Source organism: Lonchura striata, chromosome 4, assembly GCF_050655825.1.
Source record: "Lonchura striata isolate lonStrDom1 chromosome 4, ASM5065582v1, whole genome shotgun sequence".
Classification (NCBI taxonomy): domain Eukaryota; kingdom Metazoa; phylum Chordata; class Aves; order Passeriformes; family Estrildidae; genus Lonchura; species Lonchura striata.
The window spans coordinates 24,281,555-24,302,670 of record NC_140706.1 but is presented as its reverse complement, the minus strand read 5'-3'; the positions used below and the strand labels follow the sequence as shown (position 1 = coordinate 24,302,670).

Here is a 21,116-nt window from a genome sequence, read left to right as displayed (position 1 = left end):
TCTGACTGTGCCCCAAACCTCAAGAAGTGCTGTATGTTTTTTCAAAGACCAGACATAAAGTATTGAATCAGGCAGGTATATTTAGATGTTATGGTCTAGATTCCAGACTGCTAATTAGAGGCATTCAAAAAACAAACCCCCAGAGCTGTACATTCACTTACTATTCCAAAACAAATTATTGTTTGTTCCTTGCTGTATTTGCTCTTATGTCTCACTTTAGTGAGAAAGTTTTCAGTAGGAAAGAAAAAATCCTCCAAATCCCACAAGAAAGGAATTTCAAGCAAAGAAATATTGCTCTGTGAGAGAAAAATGTATTGAGGTTAGGCTCAGTGAATTAATGTAGTATCAGAGTGACAGGTGTTTAGGAAATGCTTAAAGACAGCAGAAGTAAATGACAGCTGTGAATGTTGCAGACTCTGAGCGTGTTGGCATTTTTAGAATTAAAGGTGCAATCTATCTCCAAAGCATACCACAAAGTGCCAAGGGGGAGGGTCGCCGTAGCCTAGTATTGTCACAATCTGTCTGATTGCACAGCTCCTCTTTTGGGGATGAAACCCATGACTTTGAGCCCACCCAGGACTTATTAACAGTCGCTTCAGTGTTGAAAGGAGAGCTGAGCCAGCCCTGTGCCAGCCTTTTATCACCATGCTCCTACAAAAGGAAATTTATTACCCTGCACAGTTTGTGTGCCAGGGCAAAGGATGGGACAGCACATGGAGAGTGGACATGGACTGAGACCTTTCTGTGGACTCCAGGGAAGCTTCCACACTGAACACAAGAAGGCACATTTCCCACAGAAGGGACATAAAAGTGGGATCTAAGAAAGGTAGCAGAGATGAAAGATAGATGTGAGAAATCTATATTGACTGGCAAATATACACCCCTCTAAACATTTATTTGACCATAGCCATGGAGATTTTGTGGTGAACAGAAATGTAGGGCATTATTCATTTATTAAAAATGAGTACTCTTCAACTATTATAAAAACTCTTACATTGGTTTGCTGGTTAAATCCTTGGAAGCCTTGTCTTGCACAGGAACTGAGGAACAAGCAAAGAAGCTTCTTTAATTTGTCATCAATTTCAAATATTTTGTTTAGAATGCATCTTTTTGGTGCAGGGGAATGAAGGCTGTCAGGTGGCTTTTAAATGTGATTACTAGAAACACAAATGTAAATTAAATTTTTAAGAAAATCTACCTTCCACCAATAATGAAGCCATCAAAAAGTGTAACACTGCACACAGAAATAGGTCTCATTATGCAAATATATTGCAGAGGATCTTAATAGATGGGAACCCCTCTGTCTCAGTTTCTGTAATTATAATGTACTGTATATAATTATAATTAATGTAATTAAAACAGTCTCGCACCAAGTTCAATTATGTCACTCAAATGCTGCCTCTAGACACATTAGAAGTGGCACATCAGTATTATGGAGAAGATAATCCTATATTCCTTTAGATTAATAAACAGCAGGGACCAAAAGAGAGTTAAAGGGTAAAAAAAGCAACATTAAAAATCTTTCCTTAAAAATAAAAAGGTGCTTTATCTCTTAAGAGAAACTTGCAGCATCCCAAACATCTCTGTTTTAATGAATATATACAACGACTAGCAGATTAAACTTCTGATAAGGCAAAACCCAACTTTTCAGTTTAATCCTCTAATGTAATTCTGTATCCATAATAAAGGATAATAGCCCTGTGAATAGGAAATCTAGCAAAACCTACACCTCTGTGATCTTCTGGTGGATGAACCTCAGTGTCATCAGCTTTACACCACTGCCATTCTCAGATCTCTCCCACATCCCATGTCTGTCTCACTCCCTGGGCAAAAAGCCCCCACAGCCCAGGAGCGCAGGGGCCCTGCCAGCCACCTCCTCCCTCCTGCAACACCAGCCAGCATCAACCACAGCACCTGGGACACGTACAGATACACTGACCACTGTCTGTGGCAATGCTAAATGGATGATCCTGGTTCTTATAAAAATCCCGATGATATCTTCACATAATTATTGAAGTAGTTATTCTATATCAGCATTGATAATATCTTCTTTGACGTTGCCTAAAATGTTTCTGAGATGGGAATGTGATGCTATAAGGACACCCAAGGTTTTCCAGAAACAATGCTAATCTTGAAGGCCCCAGTACAAGTCCTGAACCTGAAACTGTCTTTCAAGCAAGATGAAAGTCATGTACTAAACTCTCACTGTATCCTACAAGCCCCTCGATCACTGTCAGTTGACACAGATCCTATACTTATGTTACAGTGATAACCTTTAATATTTCTACTGTCTCTTACATAGTCAAACCATTTTGCAGCTTTTTCCTTGGCAAGTGTGGGGCAATAATTTTGCTTTCTGTCCACCTTTGAGGTTTCTGTCTAATACCTTCTATCTACAAGATAACTGGAAATGGATTAATAGGATAAGGGTGAACCTTATCAATAATAAAACAATTTTTCAGTTCAGCAGTGCTGCCCTCTTGTCATGATAAAATTAATTCATTCTGGAGAGTGAAATGGAACAATTTCACAAGAGAACTCATTGTTTCACAGCTATTTTGCCTCAAGTATCTGAAAAGTATCTTAAATTACTAATATAGCCTAGAAATAATAAAGGCTCTGGCTTTCAGAGCAGTAGAAATCCAACATGTGGAGTGTCTAGTCTTCTCCTTTTTATAAATACATATGCATTTCCATGGTTTTGGGGTTTGTTATTGTTGTTGTTGTTGGGTGCTTTCTTTTCCTTAGGGAAACAGGGAGCAGGGAGAAAAAGAAAAGTAGGCCACTCTATGCTATAGGATATTTATAGGGCTTAGTTGCTTTTGAATGACAGAACCTAAAGAATTTCACCACGTAAATTTAAGAAATGGAGTCAGGCAATGTCAGATACATTAACAGTTATTTTTCAGAAAAGGATAGGTGAGTACCAGATGGCACAGACTTGTCTCTACAGAGCTGTGGGGTGGGAGCCGAGGAACTATCAACCCGTGTAACCTCAGTCCAGGAACGGACAGCCAAACCAGCTGAAAGATTCATGAAGAGGACAATGACAAAGAGGAATGCAGATGGGTTTGTCAGAGATAAAACGTCATATCAGTTTTCCCAGTAACCAGGAACATATTTAAGTAGCCAGTCTCCTCTCTTTCCAAAGATTAGTAATATTTTGGCACTTTCTCACTTGGCATTCCTACAAACAGGCCAGAGAAGCCTGGGCTGGACAAAAACATTACAGAAAAGCTATTATAAATTGCAAAATTCTGGAAAATGGTTAGCCAGAGATTGAATGTCATCAGTTTGTGATCAAAATGGAAAGACACTTTGCAGTTTTGCAAAGCTTTTTCTTTGGCCTTAATTAATATATTTGTATTAATTCGTACATATATTGAAGACCTGGAGGGTAGAAGAGAGATTATTCTCACTAATTCAGTACAGGGTATCACTCCAGAACACACCACTACTATGACAGAGAGCAGCATTAAAATTCAATAGCATCCTGATATATAGGAAAACAGGTTGAAAAAAGTAATAGTTGAGCAGGAACACACATAGAGACAAGAATAATAAATTGCATGACCCAGGATCAGGAATGATTGCCTAGACAGCAGTTCTACAGAAAAGATATGCAGTTTATAATGGATTGCAAGGGAAGCACGAGCCAACATTGTCACTCACTGCAAAAAGACAAGCATCTATACTAGAACAAGCCCACAAAGGTACAGCCTGGCAAACACTGAATTTGTTTGTTGTAAAGTACATGTTAGTGAATTTGTGAACTGTACTTTTAGCCTCTATGAATTCTTATAAAAATATATTTTTAGCCTTTTGAATCACAGCACATAAAATAAAAGCAATACATGCAAAACATGGATTGTTTTCTGGTTCATGCAGCAATAATGTATTTATTCACAAAATATAAATTAAAAATATTGAAGATGATGTGTTGAAAATTGTAAAATGTTCCCCTGTTGACTTCCATTGATGATTAAATTTACATAGGTGGATATTTTTAAAATTCATTTTCTTGATATGACTTACACAGAATTCATTGAGAGACCATGAAATAAAATGAAAACAATAATTTTAATTGTCCCCTCCCAGCCTTGTTAGGCGTAATTTCTCAATGTATTATTGCACTTTAATTAAAATTTTGTAAAATACAGATTAGTTCATCAGACTAATTAGAAATCCTCTTATTTTTCCTGATAATAAGAAACATATGAAAAAATGCATGTCACGCATTTTGTGCATTACTCTGAACAGAGATTCCTTGGCAAGCATATGAAATTCTTATTTAATTTTTTTCTATTCTTTGCCTTGTAAAAAAAAAAAAAAAAAAAAAGGAGAAATAATTACCTCCTGCTTGGGAATAACAGAATAACACAGCATCTTTACTGGAAAATATGTCCATTAAAGGCAGAATACTTTAAGTTCTTGACAGTAGTTACTCAGCTCACTATTTCGAATGCTAAATCCAACACCCACTATAGCACACATGGTTTATGGACATTCTGATTGTCAGTATAGCAAAACACTGTCAGTAATAGAGGCTGAAAATTCTTGATAGCAAGTAAAATATATATCTTCTACAACCCTGATCATTCATCATCATAATCTACACATATGAATTCTGTGAACTGCATAGAACAGAAGGCCAGGTGGTCTTGAGAAACATCAGACCATTATCATTATGCTTAATGTGTGTTTATTCATATTTTCCACTGAGTGGAGAATGAGGTGGGTTGAGAACTGGCTGTATGGCAGATCCCACAGGATTTTGATCGATGGCACAGGGAAGCCTTTGTGAGTTGGAAGCCTCTCACTAGTGGGGTCCCTCAAGGTTCAGTACTGGGCAGAGGATTGTTTAACTTCTCCATCAATGACTCAAATGAAGGGGCAGATGCCTCCTCAGTGAGTTCACTGGTGACACAGAGCTGGGAGGAGCAGCTGATACCCCAGAGTGCTGTGCAGCCCTTCAGAAGGGCCTCAGCAGGCTGGAGAGATGGGCAGAGAAGAATTTCTGAAATTTAACAAGGGCAAGTGCAGGGTCCTGCAGCTGGGGAGGAATAACCCCAGGCACCAGCACAGGCTGGGGGCCAGCCTGCTGGAGAGCAGCTCTGCAGAGAAGGACCCGGGGGTCCTGGTGGACAGCAAGCTGTCCATTAACCTTGTGGCCAAGAAGGCCAATGGTATTCTGGAGCTTATTAGGAAGAGCATTGCCAACAGGTCAAGGGAGGTGATCCTGCCCTCCTGCTCAGCTATGGTGAGGCCATATCTGGAGCAGGCCCAGAAGAAGGGCAACAATGATTAAGGTACTTGAGAATCTCTATTACAAGGGAAGAGTGAGGAAGCTGAGCCTGTTCGGACTCAAAAAATACAAGTGAGAGGGCATCTCAACAATATCTGTAAATATTTGAAGGTTCAGTGTCAAGAAGATGAAACTAGACTCTTGTCAGTGGTGCCAAGCAATAGGACAAGAGGCAATGAGCAGAAACTGATGCACAAGAAATTCCTACTGAGTGAAATTTACTGTGTGGGTGACCACACACTGGAACAGATTTCCCAGAAAGGCTGTGGAGTCTCCCTCACTGGAGATATTCAAGGACCATCTGGACACAATCCTATGCCTATCCTATCCTATGCTCTGGGATGAGCCTGTTTGAGCAGGGAAGTTGGAGCAGATGACCTCCTGTGGTCTCTTCCATTCTGTGATTTAATTTATGTGGTAGACACAATACCTAGAAGCAATAAATCAACCGGAAGTTGTTATTTTTTAAAATTTATTAACAGAAGGAACTGAAGTGGAAAAACGTTTCCCAGAATATGAACAAATCTACTGGCAGAATGCAGTCACTAAAGTAATACTCAGAAATTCTGCTTGTCTATGAAATGCACCTATAAAGCAACAATGGATCAAAAATATGCATCAGCTCACTATGTGACTTTTCTTTAGATCAGATTATGCCTGTGCTCATTGAGGATGAAAGATGCAGAAATAAAGCACAATGAAAATCCGCTCTTTACCCAGAAGCTTACATTCCCATAGTTGCCATAAAAGAAAAATCAACATTATCCAACTTCCTTTATGGAATAGAAAGAAAGATGATTGCTTCCATAGTATACTGACCTTATGATCCCAGACCAATGCAGAACAAGCCATAAGCACTCATGGAGTCCTTTTACTACTGGAGTAAAACTCATGCATCAAAGTGGTCATGGACATATTAAGACACCTGTTAGGGTTAAGCAAAGATACTCCAGGTGTGTTAACACCTTCACATGAGTGGGTCCAGAACAGAAAAACAACTCTGAGCCCTCATGGCGAAATCTTTTATCTCACCACCTGTGCTGGAACCTCCTGAAGCCGCAACAATGTGAGTCAAACCTCATGCCCAAGGGATGATGACAACACCTGCTGTAAGAAGCAATGTGAGAAAGAGACCTCAAATGGAACTTGGCAAACAGCCTGACCCTGGCATCTCAAGCTACCCAGCTCACAATCAGACTCACAAGAGCACACTGGTAACAGCACACATGGCAGACATGTGTTGATACCAAGGGAGAGCAAAGTGCAGAGCAGCTTCCTCCAACAAGGGGAAAGGGAGACATCTTACTTAGGAATTAGGTCCTCCTTTTCTTCTAGCAGGAAAGAATAAGCTGCTAATTTCTGACAGTAGGCGTAGACCAGAGAGGCTTCATTAGCTGTGTGCATTCTCAGCCTCTGGGCATGTACTGTCAGGAAGAGGAAGCAACAAAGAAGTATCCTCCTCTTCTTTTTATATAGGCAATGGTGTTACAAGGCTATAGGGGTACCTTTATGCAGGTTCAGCTCCTGAAGCTGCATGCTTGTATGATTTGCATCTTTTGATACTCTAAGGAGAATCACAACTACTTCATACACCATATATGCAGAGTGTGAGTCACTCATCTCCACATCTCTCCAACATGCCAGATGCATTTCTTAGCAGATAAAAGAGCAGAGCAACTTCACTGTGGGCATCAAGCAGAAAGCTATATCTTATTCCCCTATGTTCCCTCAAAATATCTGTTGCAATTTTAAAAGGTCCTTGATTCAGTTTCCTGAAGTAGAAAAAAATCATCATTAAATAGTCATGAGCAATTTGCTCAAAACAAACTGAAAGGCTTGGTGATCACACCCAATATAATGTAGAGAGTCCAAGCAAAGCAAAACAGGTCCAGTCCAATCACTAGTTATCAATACATAACTCTTTCATAAACTAAATATGATCCACCATAAAACAAATTTGATTTTCAGCCCTATAAGGAGTACTGGAAGGTTGCTCTGAAATATCACTTTGTATGGTTTCATGAGTCCACATCTGTAAGTCAATATGCAGCTGCATATACAAAAGCCCTAAGGAAATATCTAAAGGCCTTCTCTTTTTGCCACTGCTTTTCCAAGGACATTATTTCACAGAGCCAGAAAATGTGCATGTTCATTAGCAAAGGCTACCTTTCAATACTGCTTTCCAATTCACTAACTTTCCTTCCCTGGTGTCTAGATAATTACCTTCTAGTTGTATCCCTGGAGTAGTGCCTAAGGCATAAATGAGGACAGAGACAACTAAAAAAATCACTGAGGTTAATTCCCCTTGATGTCCTCGGAACAGAGACCACATAGCAGCTTAATTGAAATGGCTAGAGGAGAAAAAAGATAATATAAAGATTGAATTATTATTCTTTCTAGTGATTGAATGGTAGAGGAGTAATTCATCAATATAGGTTTTATGCAAAAAATTTTTAAGAAAACCATACAATAACTCCATAAGCAAACTTCATATTTTTTTATTTCTAACCACCTGAATATTTTTAAATATTTTTAGCAATATAACCTCATCATAAAATATGACGCCCTCACTAAAGCATAATATGTAGCAATTTTCCCACAAAGTACATTTTTTTCAGAGACTAAGGGGATAAAAAATTAATGTCAGGTTATTATTTTTTTGCTGTTATAAGAATGATTTGCTATGATATATTCTCCCTTGAGTCACCAGCACACTGGTGGAGTCAATTCATTCCCTAACCTTACACTTGCCAAGAAATACATGCTCAGATCTATTTAATCCCAGTACAAGGACTTCACTGACAAAATTATGGCTGCTTCCTGTCCAAATGAAGCCCTAGCACAAGGATTATACTGTACTGCACTAGGGATGGAGTAGGAAGATCTCATATGAAATTTCCATCCTGCAGAAATAATTGATACTTTTGCTACTGACTTCACAGCAACACAATTTTACTAGAAGCATCTTCATGCCATTTCTACTCTTTGCCTAATTAAGATATTAAGCAAAATAATTGTGATCTTGTGACAAACTATATATTTTACTGAGGACTTTGTCATCAGGGGACCTGCAGATCATTTAATTTTTCTGAAGAGGCAGACTGTGCTACATTAGGTTCTTTTTCAGAGGTAATTATTAATAATTGAGATGTAACTTCAACAATTTCCACAAAACTAATTTAGTCACATGGGTTAGGTTTCTTCCCACCAATCTGCCACTACTTAAGATGCCTCTTAATGGCTATTATATAACCTCTTTGGACCAATTCCCTCAATATTGTGTTTATACATTGTCCTCCAGATGACAGCAAAGGTCAACTCCCCATCATCTCACTAAAGGTGTGTTCAATTTAGCCTCTTTCCCCTACACAGCTAAAAAAGCTCTGATAAATCAGCTCTATAGCAAGAATAAACACACTGCTTCACTTAATTAAAAATTAAATTCCTCTTCAGGGAACATTACAGTAGTGAGCTGCTACATGCCTATGTTAAATAGGTGTTTCTTTGAGGACACAGCTAGAGTTATACTACTGGGAACTCTGTATCACCATAAGCCAGAATTTGTTCAGACATTCAGTTAGAACACTACACGTGTTCATGTTTTAAAAAGAGGTGGATATAGAAAAGCTAAGGGTTCTTTGAAGAATCAGGAGAATTGCACAACTAAGTTTCATTCATCTTTGCACCTATTACATTAATGAATCCTATAATTTTCATATTTGGAAGAAAAAGTAAAAAATATTGCTTTGCATACTGGCCAATAAAACCTTATAATAAAAGATAACTCAGAGGAGATGGGCAACAGGGCTGTGCCTGTGAAGGTCAGGGAGTAATGCTGTGACTGCCAACAGTTGTTGCAAAGAAGCTGACTATATATCACAACACAAAGGGGAGTGGAAGGCAGCCTTTGTTTTAGAGAAACAGATACCAAGAGCTGAGTTCACCAATTGGTGTAAGGGTTTCTCCCTGAGTTTTTAAAAGAGTGCAAATATCTTCCTTTCTCAGCCAGACCAGCATGGAGGCTGGGGAGTGAATACATGGTTCAGCCCAACACAGAGTATAAATCCAGAAAAATAGCAAAAGTATTCAGAAGAGAGCAATGGCCTTGAGCTGGCTTCCAGCCATGTATTCCTTCCCAGTAACTGGGGATGCCCAGTACAGTTGTTATATTTTGCTAGGTGGTACTTAGATTTGTATTGTGTTTTCAGTCTATTTTGTATTACTTTGCTAATTCAGATATCCCAAGTAATTTCACCTATTTTCAAATAAGTAAATTTGATATTATACCTTACACTGTCTACATATGGAATATCTAAAAAAACCTGGTTGAAGTCTATTGGACTGTGACAACAGTGCATACTTTCTTAAGGAAATGCTTTCAGTCCTCTAAAGCTTCAAACAGAAGTAGTCAAACTAATCAGAAATGCAGAGGTAATAACATTGTCTAAGAAAACACTGGTAATGAAAATACTTTCTTCTCAGTTTTCCTATGCAATCAAGAGCAAGCAGAGTAACTTAGACAAAAGAAATTAGTTGTAGCTAGCATGCTGAATGTTCATATGCAATTTGGTAGGAACTTGCTCCTGGATCTATTTGGAGGCCCCATCTACTTTTGGCTCACAGGCCATATGAATTCAAGACTCTGATCTGCCCACATTCCCAGAAAACCAATGCCCAGCTAAAGACCACTATAACTTCCACAATAAAGACATAGGGTGCTGCTGAATGCAGGCGTATCCGTTCTCTCCTCTTATTCATTGGCATTCAAACTTCACATAACACAAGAAAAGAGGGCGTCAAGAAGTCATCCTTGATCTTTTACTGACCTTCACAACTGTATTTTTCAGGACAGAAGAAAACTCTTCACTAAGATTCTCTTCCATTTCAGTGAGTTGACAGCCACAGCAGTCAGCCAAATCACGCTGATAGTATGTAATATGGTAGATCTACACTAAATGCAGTTTCCTGTTAAAAAAGGGTCAACATTTCCTCTAGAGAGAGTTCCAGGAGCATAACAGTTTGTTTTTTTCACCCTTTAGAATCACAGATTAGAATAGCTCTGTCTGAGGTCCTGCACTCTGGGTCTAAAAGCAGACATTCAAGTGGGAACAGGCACTTTATATGGGGCATTTAGGATTCACCTTTGCTTAGTAATATATTCCCATGATCCATAAATGCAAAAGTGATCTTCTCTGTGACATAATTGTTAACATGGGGACTCTTATTTATTTTCTCAGCTACAATGCATGTAAAGCAAATAGACCATAGCAATACCATTACACACACTCCTGCACTCACTTTAGAGACAATCAATATCCATTATCAAATTCTCAGCAGGAGAGAAAAGCTGTGAAATTGCCCATAAAATAAATTTACAAAGTCATCCCAATATCTTCTATGTTCTGTTTGAAAAATGATACATAAATAATTGTTTCAAAGGTACTTTCACTTCATTATCATACCAGAGCCTCTTCATGGCAGTAGTGATGATGACTACACTACCCTCTGTTTCACAGAAATGAGGAAAAGAAGTTGGATTCTGTGAAGGGTCTTGTTTTGTAATTGGTCCTGTCCTTTGGATCAGGGTCATTCTCTTTTACTTGCTACTCAAGCTCTGACATAGACCATAATATTATCTTTGATTCAAATAAAGGTCATGTTTGCTGTGTCACCCAACTACTGAAACTCTTGATCTACTTTAAAAGACCAGAAAAAGAGTTTCAACCCTGGAGGAACTCTTTTTCGGTAGCTTTACATTTTCTTTTAGGAAGGTAGCCCATAGGGGTTTTTTTAGCATTCCTGCAGATCTTGTCTTTGCCTCTTGTGGAACACCCACAAAGTAGAATGATGTTTTTCTTACAACCCTCTAAACATCCCAGGCTCTTGTGTGAGTTTCTTCTCTCTTACTCCTTGACAAAAAGAGACACAAAAATGTACCTTTCTATTTTGTGATACAAGTGATGATGACTAGGCTTCCAAGGCATTGATGGACCAACGTGCAGTTGATGCTCAATATGTGCTGAATCAACTTTGGAGACAGGAGAGAAGGAAAGGTAATTTTGTATATATTTGTAAATATATATATATATATATATATAGTTTAAATGCCACAAGTACCCAGAGATACTTGGCATAGTTTCCTGATCAATTTGGCATTTGCTGTTATTCACATCCAGATGACAGGACAGGGCCCAGCATTAGTCCTTGGTCAGACTTTTATCCTATGGTCAAAAAAAAATCAGCAGATCTGATTCCTGGCAGCTGAAGTGCATTCTAATCTAAGATCCAGCACAATCTATTTCAGACATCAAAAGTAACAGTGCTGTAAGCAGGTTCATGTACTATTTTCTGCTTCTCCATGTATTTTGCCAGTAGTCACCACTCATTTTAGTGGAAACACGTCACAATGAGCAAGTTTCAAGACTTCAATGCATTGCAACCTTTCCTATCTTTTACTTTCTAGGGTGATTATGTGTATCACACCTAGGCATCATTTAATACTGTGTGCTCTGTGTTTGTCCACAGCAAATACAAAGGCACCTGTTATCTTACAATGCGCTACCCATTTAAAAGTGTCGTGTTTGTACCTTTGAACATTTTATATGTTTATTCTGTTTGGTTCTTTAAATGTCTCATTCTTCATCCTTTATCTCTAATTTAGACAACTAATTGCTTTAGACAAATTACTTTATTCCTTTTCATATTTCCCTATATGCTAAATACTGATAAGTAACCAACATTTATCAATGATATTCAGCTTTATATTAATTATATTTCAAGGCACAAAAAATAATTGTGCAGTAGCACTGTTTAGCAGTGCACAAACGAACTTCATACTGAATAGCAACCAAATACAAAGAATTTGTATTTGAAACCAAGTGAAATATTGAATCCTGAACAGAGATGAAAATAATACATTCAAATTAATTCAGGCAATTTTGAATACCACCATTTTTTGCTACATCTTATGCTCTGAACAATCACTCTCTTTGAACTGCAGCAACTGGGATTGAAGATTAGACTGTATGGAGCCTACCTGTATCTTTCTGAATAGCCACAATTATCTTATGATTTGTAATGCTCTGCTTATGAAAGCTAACACCAGGCACTGGTTTCATTACAAAAATCACAAATTTACTAATGCCTTTTAGAGCATTATTTCATCTGTTTAAGTTAAACTGGCTACACATGCAGCATAAAATTAGGGATAAAATCTGCTTTAATATAACTATAGTTAGAGTAGAAATTAAAGAAAATTAGCTAGTATAGCACCAAAAAAGTAGAAAAAAATAATACCTCAGATATATTTTGAACTTAAATTTTGAGGTTTAACAAGCGATTTAAAAACAAGTCAAACAGAATGAGCTAGATGCTAATAGATAACCACCTGTGTCCTCTCAGTGCTCTGGAAAACCTTATTAGCAATGCAAGGCCATGGATCTTGGCTCCTTTTCCACTTAAGTAAATTTAGCACTAAGAAGAACCATGATGGAGTGGGTATTTCATGCTAATGAACTCTCTGCACCACATGGTACTCTCTTCCTATTTGAAAAAATGACCATTTGCAAGGAAAGCCAATATTTTACATAAATATTAGTCCATCAGTAGTTAGTGCAATTCCCTGTACTGATCCAAGGATAAGGAATCAGCTAGGATTGCTTTCTAGGTTAGATATGTCTCTTAAATAGAACTCTGTGGAAGTAGTTCTTTGTTTAAGAAAAATAGAAACTGGATCAAAAAAAGTTTTTTTATTTTAACTCTATCAGACACAGCAATGTTGCTGCAAAACAAGATTAAAAGCATATTTGGAAAATGATTTCACAGACCTCTAGTGGACTGAAATTGATCTGCTCAGACTTATGTGTTGCTTAACACAGAAACAAATTCCCATCATTTATCTCTAGTGCCTTCTCACAAAAACTGAACATTTCTGACAAGTTTTATTTTTCAGCAGCTCCAGTGGTGTTTTCATGTATAAAGGTTTCTGGTGTAAATACCAGCCAGTGCATATCCCAGAATTACAGAATCTTACTGTAAGGAAACTTCTGAAATATGGTATTTTCATGTATTTGCAGAGGAGAAAATCAGATTTCAGGAGAGTTCACAAAGGTAACTACTGGAGCTGCAGAGACTCTATTCAAACAGGGCTGTTTCCACTGTTTCATCTTCCAGTTCTAGCTTTTGAGTTAAATAAATCTCTAACACTCAGAGCTCTGGACCAAGCTGAAGATCTCAGATCTCAGATCTGACGGCAGCATTAGACTGGAACATGTGCCATTACGAGCACTAAAAGACATCCAGAATTGTCAATCCCAGACCAGTAGCAGAATATGTTCAGGGGATTACAGGCATGTTCTTGTGATCTGTAAGTATTTATTCTCCTTAGAACAAAACCTAGAGAGGTAAAGCTGATGATGTCACTGGTCTAGAAATTACTCCTGTCTTTTCTCTGAAATGGTCCTGAGCTGTATTAAAGTCTTTCCAGGAAAGACAAGTCCTTAGCCCATCCCCTCAACAATTGTTTTTAAAAAACTTCCAAATAATGCTGTTCATTAAGTGAGTCTCAGATATCTTGAAGAGGATACAGAATTATCAATAAATGCAAAGGGGAAGAGTCAAAATAATGGTTGAACAGTTCACAATAGCCTCTCAGCCTTTAACTTCAGCATTTTTTAAAGATTCAATAAGAATACAAAAAACTCCAAACCTCCTAAACATTGTTGTAAGACATAGAAAATGGAAAGGAAGATCATGTAAAGAGAAACTTTAGCAGATAATAACTGTTATTTTGTATTCTTTGCATGAATGTTTTCTCCAAAATTAAGCATCTCTGCTATCATGAGACGAACACTGATGGCATTAGAAGCCTTATGAATATATATATATATATATGCATCACTTTCTCAGAGTTTTTCCTAATTTAAAACAAGTGGTCTCAGGCATAGGGTCATATCTCAGCAAATCAAAAGCAATCTTCAGAAAGCTAAAACACACTTCAATTTCATTATGGCTGAGAGGAATATAAATTACAGCTTGAATGGTTTAAATTAATGGTCTCAGTTTGTCAAAGGTTGAGAACTGTTCACCTACGAAGAACATTGATATCAAAGGCAGAAGGGAAGGTGTGAAATCAAAGACATCTACATTTTATACATCTGCTCATTATCTTGTAAATGGAAAAAATTATTAATATACATAGCAATTGGTAGATTTTCATACACTATTGGAAAAGTGAGTATCTATGAGTGTACCAGAGAGACACAGTGTATTACAGGTAGAACCAAGTAACATTTATAATTATAACAAGTATGTAAAACTACTGAAGAAAGAAGTGAACATATACATCTCTTCTCTGCAAATACAATTGCTATTTAGGAACAGTACTAACCACAGGAGATGCCATTTCTGGATAGTTATGTTGCTGGAGTGCCATATTGGAATGAGCACAAAAATGCACTACTGAGAAAGCATAGCTTTTCAATAAGGGAATACACAGAAATAATTAGGGTTTAGGAGAGGTAGGTCAATGCCTCATGAGATTTTCAGAATTGCACTTCAATGGCAGTTAGGCACTGAACCTTCTATTGCAACCTTTCTAGGTACTAAAATATTGCAGTTCTGATGCAAAGTCCTTGCACTCCACAACTGAGTTTACGTTAAAGCAAATGAATTCATTTGTTGAGATAAATCTGAAAGCATTAACCTTGTATTGCATTACCCCACGCAGTTTTACAGGAATTGGATCTCTACAGGGATTTGAGAGGTTTCTGCTGACCAGTGAGTGCTGCCTCCTGATCAGTGTTGTGACTGAAAACACATGATGCCTGGCTCATTTCTCTCAGTTCACAGGTATTTTTGTTACTCTAAGGTAGGTTCTACTCTAAGAAGTCACCTGAAACTGAATGCATCTCTGACCATGCCTGGCTATGCTGCACTAGGAGGGTGCATAAGAGGTGAAAGACACAAAGACCAAAACCAGAAAATATTCAGAGTTATAAAGGGTTATCAGTGCAATCAGCTTTCAGACACATCTGACCACCATCAAGATGCATGCAAAATTATATTCTCTGAGAAAGCTTTTCCACTATTAACAGCATGGGTAAGACACAGCAAGGAAGAAAATTGGAGAGTGGTGCACCTGAGCATTGTGTCTCTACTGTGAAAAGAAGAGATGATTCTACCTAACTGCATTAAGACCTCCACAGAGCACATCTAAATTACTTAGAGAACACTTAGGCATTATAGTAATAACCACTACAGGAAACTCTAATGCAGATGTATAAAACATTAAATAGCTTAATTTTTTTCTAATACATGCTTTTACCCTGCTTGTTCCAACCTTTTCATCATATTTAGGGCAAACAGCAAAATAACACCAAACTCTTTCAAAAAAAAATGTTATCCAGGAAGCTGCATAACCATTTCTTCTGCTTTCCTCCTATCTCATTAACTCAATTATATCCATTTCTTTAGTAAGTCTTACTGTAGCTACTCCTCCTGTAGCTACTTTCCAGCTACTAGAAATTTCCATTTACATTAAATATGTTTAAAACCCCCAACTTCTTCATTCTGGGGGTCAGAACAATTTGTCCCTAATATTTCAGCACTAAAAGAAAATAAAGAGTAGTCCCAAGCTTAGTTTTTAAACCATTTTTTAAATTACACATTATTTGTCTGATTTATGACTTCTGAATGCTTGCAATCCAAAATTGTGGAAGAAAATGGGGTGGGAGCTAGTAAGTTACACCAATCCTTGTAGAGAGGTTACTGATGCCAATATAGAGTTCTGAACTAAGGTAACAGGCAGTGAAAGTCTAGATTTTGTACAACAAATAGATAAGATTTAAGGAATCTTTGACCTCAGCACCTCATAGATGATGGGGTGTTACAGGGGAGAGAACCTCAATCCCATACTGTGGCTGTAGCCCTGTCCTGATCTCAGAAAGAGAGAAAGATGTTTTTTTACATCACATTTTTAAAGTTTCTGTGTGAGTCTCTATATAGAGCTTATGTCTATGCCAAAACACCTAATCAGATACTAGCAAAGAAAACAGATGACAGAAAATATTCTATTATTAATTACTAAGAAAATAAGTATTTGTGAGTTGGTTGATAGAGCTGGTAATCTCCTTAAACAGAGAAAAGAGTAAGACACTGGATCTTTCAAGGATCTAACAACATTCAATGATGTTTAAAGAGAAATCTGAGAGCTAAAACATAGCAGTTAACAAGAAAGGATTTGTCATCTGGCTCAATAAGAAAAAAGGGGGGGAAAGAGTAGTTTTAAAGTATTCTAGAGCCTGTGATTAAAAGTGGTTCCTTTGGAGCAAAGCTGAGATAGATAAGGTAGCTGCAAATTTCCCAACAAGGACTGTGTGAAGCGACAGAGACCCGAGAAATCTGGAGCTCAGCTCCCTTAATCTGCTAACACAACAGGTACTCAGACAAAATCCTGCAGGGACATTATTCCCTGTAATTCTCCAACAGTATATAAATTCATGATATCCAAGGACAAAATAGGTGCTAATTTATTCCATTTACCCTCTAGCTTGTTATTCAGTATGTCACAAACTCCATTAAAGCATAACAGGTTGTACTTAGCAAGTACACTGTTTACTCTAAAAGGTACATAACTCTAAGGCAAGGGAGTTGGAACTTGCTGTGTACTTTAATTAGTTGTCTCTTCTGTCCAAAGATGCTTTTTGGCTCTGCATCCACATGTGCACATAACAACAGGTATTGCATACTGCTGTTTTAAGTACTATCTGCTTGCTTTCCCAATTTTAAGAAAAACTGGGCTAGAAAACCATAATTATTTCAAGAAGACAAGACAAGAAAAAAGAGGTGCCATTGCTAAAACAAACAAACAAACAAACAAGGAAAAAAAACAGCAAAACCACAAAATTAAAATAAAAATTAAACTGTCTCTTAAATAAAAATATTATAGCAACTCACTCTTCATATATTTATATGTATATATATATATAATTCTATATGTGTTATAAACAAGTGTAAGGCTATTTCCCAGAGCCAGAATTAATACCCCAACTTTTATTTGCTCATTGTTGCTTTGTAGTTCATGAAGAAATACTGAATACATATGACTTAAAATTTTTGCTTCTTTTATATTTTCCAGAATGGAACCACAACCAAAGCACACTATGCACTTTACAAAACAAGTATGAGTGACGATGTTCTCAAATCCTTAATCCAGAAACTTCTGCTTTTCTATCTTTCTAACTGGAAGAGGGATCTAATGTTTATTCGCTGGGTAAAATACCTGAGTAAACTAGAATTACGTATATATGTAAATACATAATACAAAAATACAAAATCTACATACACATTTTTCTTCATGTAAAGCAAGAAAAACTTATGTTTGGTCATAACTATTGAGATGACTGACAAAACAATATCTTAGACATAAAATAGTACCTGCTTTCCCTGATCTTCACATCTTAGCTTGCTGTATACTTCTTTCCACAGACTGAGTTTGCAGACCGTAGACTTTCTTCACAACTAAGGAACTCAAAGTTTGTAGAATCTGCAAAATTCAGAATTATCTGTTTATCTCATATAAAGCAAAATAAAATGGAAAGACATTTTCAGAAACACAGACACCTTGAAACCCCCATGCCTAGACTGCTCTGTGCAGCTGAAAACAAGCACAACAAAAAACAGCAGAAGACCTGGAAAACAGGGTCACCATAACATCTCTGCTTGTTAAGGGAAATAACCCATGAAGCCAACAATTCAAAAAAGGTGAAAGAAAGACGGCTATATCCTAACTTAGACAACTGAAACTGTCAGGCAAATTAAAAACTCTTTGAACTCTGGATAAGAAGTTAGCCAGAAAACTGTCAAGTCCTCATTGAGAGAGGAAGAGGGAAAAGACATGTAAACAAAAGGCAGCACTGAATAATGGAAGAGAAAGTATAAGTCCCTTCCTTAATGTGTTCTCTCAGAAAAATAAAGCGATAATTATTTTCAAGACCTAACTCCATGCTCAAATAGAGAAGACACACCAGCAGGATCTGGGGGAAAACTGATCTGCAGACGATTCTCTGGATTTGAAATTATTTTCAGCAAGCCCTGCACAGTGTTGGCAGTACTGAATAACATGTACTACAGCTTTTGTAGGACCAGCTGCATTCATTTGTATCTAAAAGTGGCATTTTTTTGTAGCAGATATTAATTTTTGCCCTTAATAAAAGCTAGAGTCTTTCCAGAGAGGCAGTAACTCTGTGTGCTAGAAATCACAGGGCTGGCATCCAGGATGCTGTTAGGGACATTCTGAAAGCTTTTTCCTATTTTAATACACACTATTATGTCCTTATACTAACTAATCAGTTGTAAAATCACTGCTGTCAGAAATAGGTTCCAGGGGAAGATGAGGTGAATTCCTGATGATCACTCACTCTCTGTTAATCAGATACATTTTTTTTCTTATCTGAAGCACTCAAAAAAGAGGAAGAATCCAGAATCATAAAGTCTGACTGCTACCCTGAAAGCATCCATTTCAGGTGTCCCACTCACAAATTTATTCAGGACAGACATACTGATAGGGTATCAGGATCTGAGTCATAGAAAAATGTCCCATCTGCAACACAAGACTTCAGAGAAATTCACAGATGTAGGGTGGTAGATATTCAAAGATTGTGTAAAGAGAATTCACTGTTGTTGTTCCATTTATCATTGACTTGGACTTCCACATCAGATTTTTATTGCTGATTATTAGCAATAGCATGATTTTAGAACTCGATGTAATGAAGATGATTGATACAAAGTGACCATTCATGTCATTACTCCAAAGTATGTTTTTTAATACTTGCATTTTAGGATATTTGCTCACATCTAGATACACTTGGAAAAGTAAGGATAATCTCATAGGAGTACCAGCAATCACTAAGTAGGCTCATAATTTAAGTTCTTGTAGAAAAAAAACAGACAACATCCATGTTATATTATCTTTATCTTCAAAGTTCACTTCAAGTCAAAAAGATGTACCTGCACATATTCTGGGATATTTCTTGGGTCACTACTGATACTCACATTCTAAAGAAAAAAGCTTTTTCTCCACTAATTCTTCTTTGCTGCAACCTGGAAGTGTCACTATGCTTCTGATGTTTCTGCAGTGCCTTGAGGTTTCCCTTCAAAGTTTTCATACAGTCAATTAGGGAAGATGGGAACTTCTGCCACTGCAAATCTTCTGATTCACTTCACAGAGACATGAAAAAAGATGAAATGGCTTGTGCAGTCCCAGCCTGGCAGGCGCTGTTATGCTTATTTCTCTTTTGCAGGAATAGATCTATGTCCTCCAACAAAACAAAGCCACACAAATATGCTGAATGGCTGTGAATACACATAATTTCTAGATTCAGATCCATGGCCTTCCACAGAGGACTAGACTTTTGGGTATGGAGACTTTCATGCATTCAACATCAATGTGTATGACACGCTCTATTTTAAGGAAGTTTGCAATAAGAGTTTGCTAATGAATAAAACAGTGTCTTCAGCTCCATACTCTACAACAATTTCTGTTCATAAGTGCCACAACACCCTTATATCTAACCATCATAAAGGAGGCACCATCTGTTATGACACCAGTGAGAGATGAACTTCTCATGTGTTGTTTTCATCAATAGTGTGGCATTCAGAATAGCTATTTTTTGAATCAACGTGATCTTTGGGGCTCTTGAGAGCAGCAAGGCCCTCTGAGAATTTTTCTGTCACTCCACAGATGAAAACAGCATTCCTGTTATGGCAGTCTCCTGTGCTATGTCAAGTTTAACATGCTTTATTTTCTGCTGCTGAATATGCTTTTCAACATTATTGCTGATGCCTTCTAATCAGCATGATGTTTTTGTAAGGTTGACTGCCCAAAATGTAAGGCAGCAAGGATAGACTTAAATTTCTTCATAAAAAGCATTTTATTTTCTACCTATTCAGTCCTATACATCTCCATTCCTGTCCTGTACAGCTGCCTAGAGGAGAAAGGATGTTGAGTTTCTGCTCATCATGTAGGCCTTTACAGCTAAAGAGGAATTTTCACAGTATGTGTCTGAAGGAATGTGCAATAGCCCTAAAGCAGAGCAGGAAGGATATCTGAGGATACAAAGCCTTCTGACGCAGACCTAGAGGACTACAGAGAGGGTAGGGAGACAAACCTGGTGTGTGGAGTGCTTCTGTTCCTAAAAGGCAGGAATTTACCTTACCCTTTTTGTGTTGCTAATAACTCCTCCCTTGACCCAAACCCTAAACTCCATCCCTTCGATACCCTATAAAACTGCACAACCCTGCCTTTGCCCAGTCTTTTGTATCCATCCCACCCCTCTTCCCTGAGGGTGATAAAAGGATTCTTGAGCTTTCTGAAAGGAAGACTCATCTTGTTTGTTCCCAGGCTGACAGCTGCACCCTCCCTGGGCACGATGAACTCAATCACAATGTGACACAGCACTGGTGTAGTCCCACCTATCCTTCATTGTGGGAACTGTCCCAAGGTGTCTCAAACCTAGATCAGAGTTGTCTAGACAATCTAGTAAGCCATAAGAAAGTCATGAACCATGTTAACAGCTAAACAGTGTGTATGGTTATAGTGTAATGGTCAAAACCATTTTCTTGGCTTTGGCTTATTTAATGGCATGCACGCTGCCTCACTTTCAAACATAGACCAAAAGAATTGACTCTTCAGCTTAGTAAAGAGAAGGTGTAAGAGTGATCTTGCCAATGTATATAAATCACTCAAGGAAGGGTGCAAAGCAGCATGTTCGAATGCAGCCAGCATCATTTCAGCAGTGCTCAGTCACAGAAC

The 21,116-nt window shown here is 37.7% G+C and overlaps 1 long non-coding RNA gene across 1 annotated transcript in view; it reads right to left on the bottom strand.

Annotated features, from left to right (window-relative positions):
• The window catches only part of LOC110484981 (uncharacterized), a 65,638-nt gene extending 47,252 nt beyond the window's left edge, over window positions 1–18,386 (bottom strand). The window contains exons 1-2 of the long non-coding RNA XR_002467854.3: window positions 18,331–18,386; window positions 17,741–17,849 (exon numbers count right to left, since the gene is read on the bottom strand). This is a non-coding gene — a long non-coding RNA (uncharacterized LOC110484981). The remainder of the gene's footprint in view (window positions 1–17,740; window positions 17,850–18,330) is intronic.
• Between the last annotated feature and the right edge of the window lie 2,730 nt (window positions 18,387–21,116).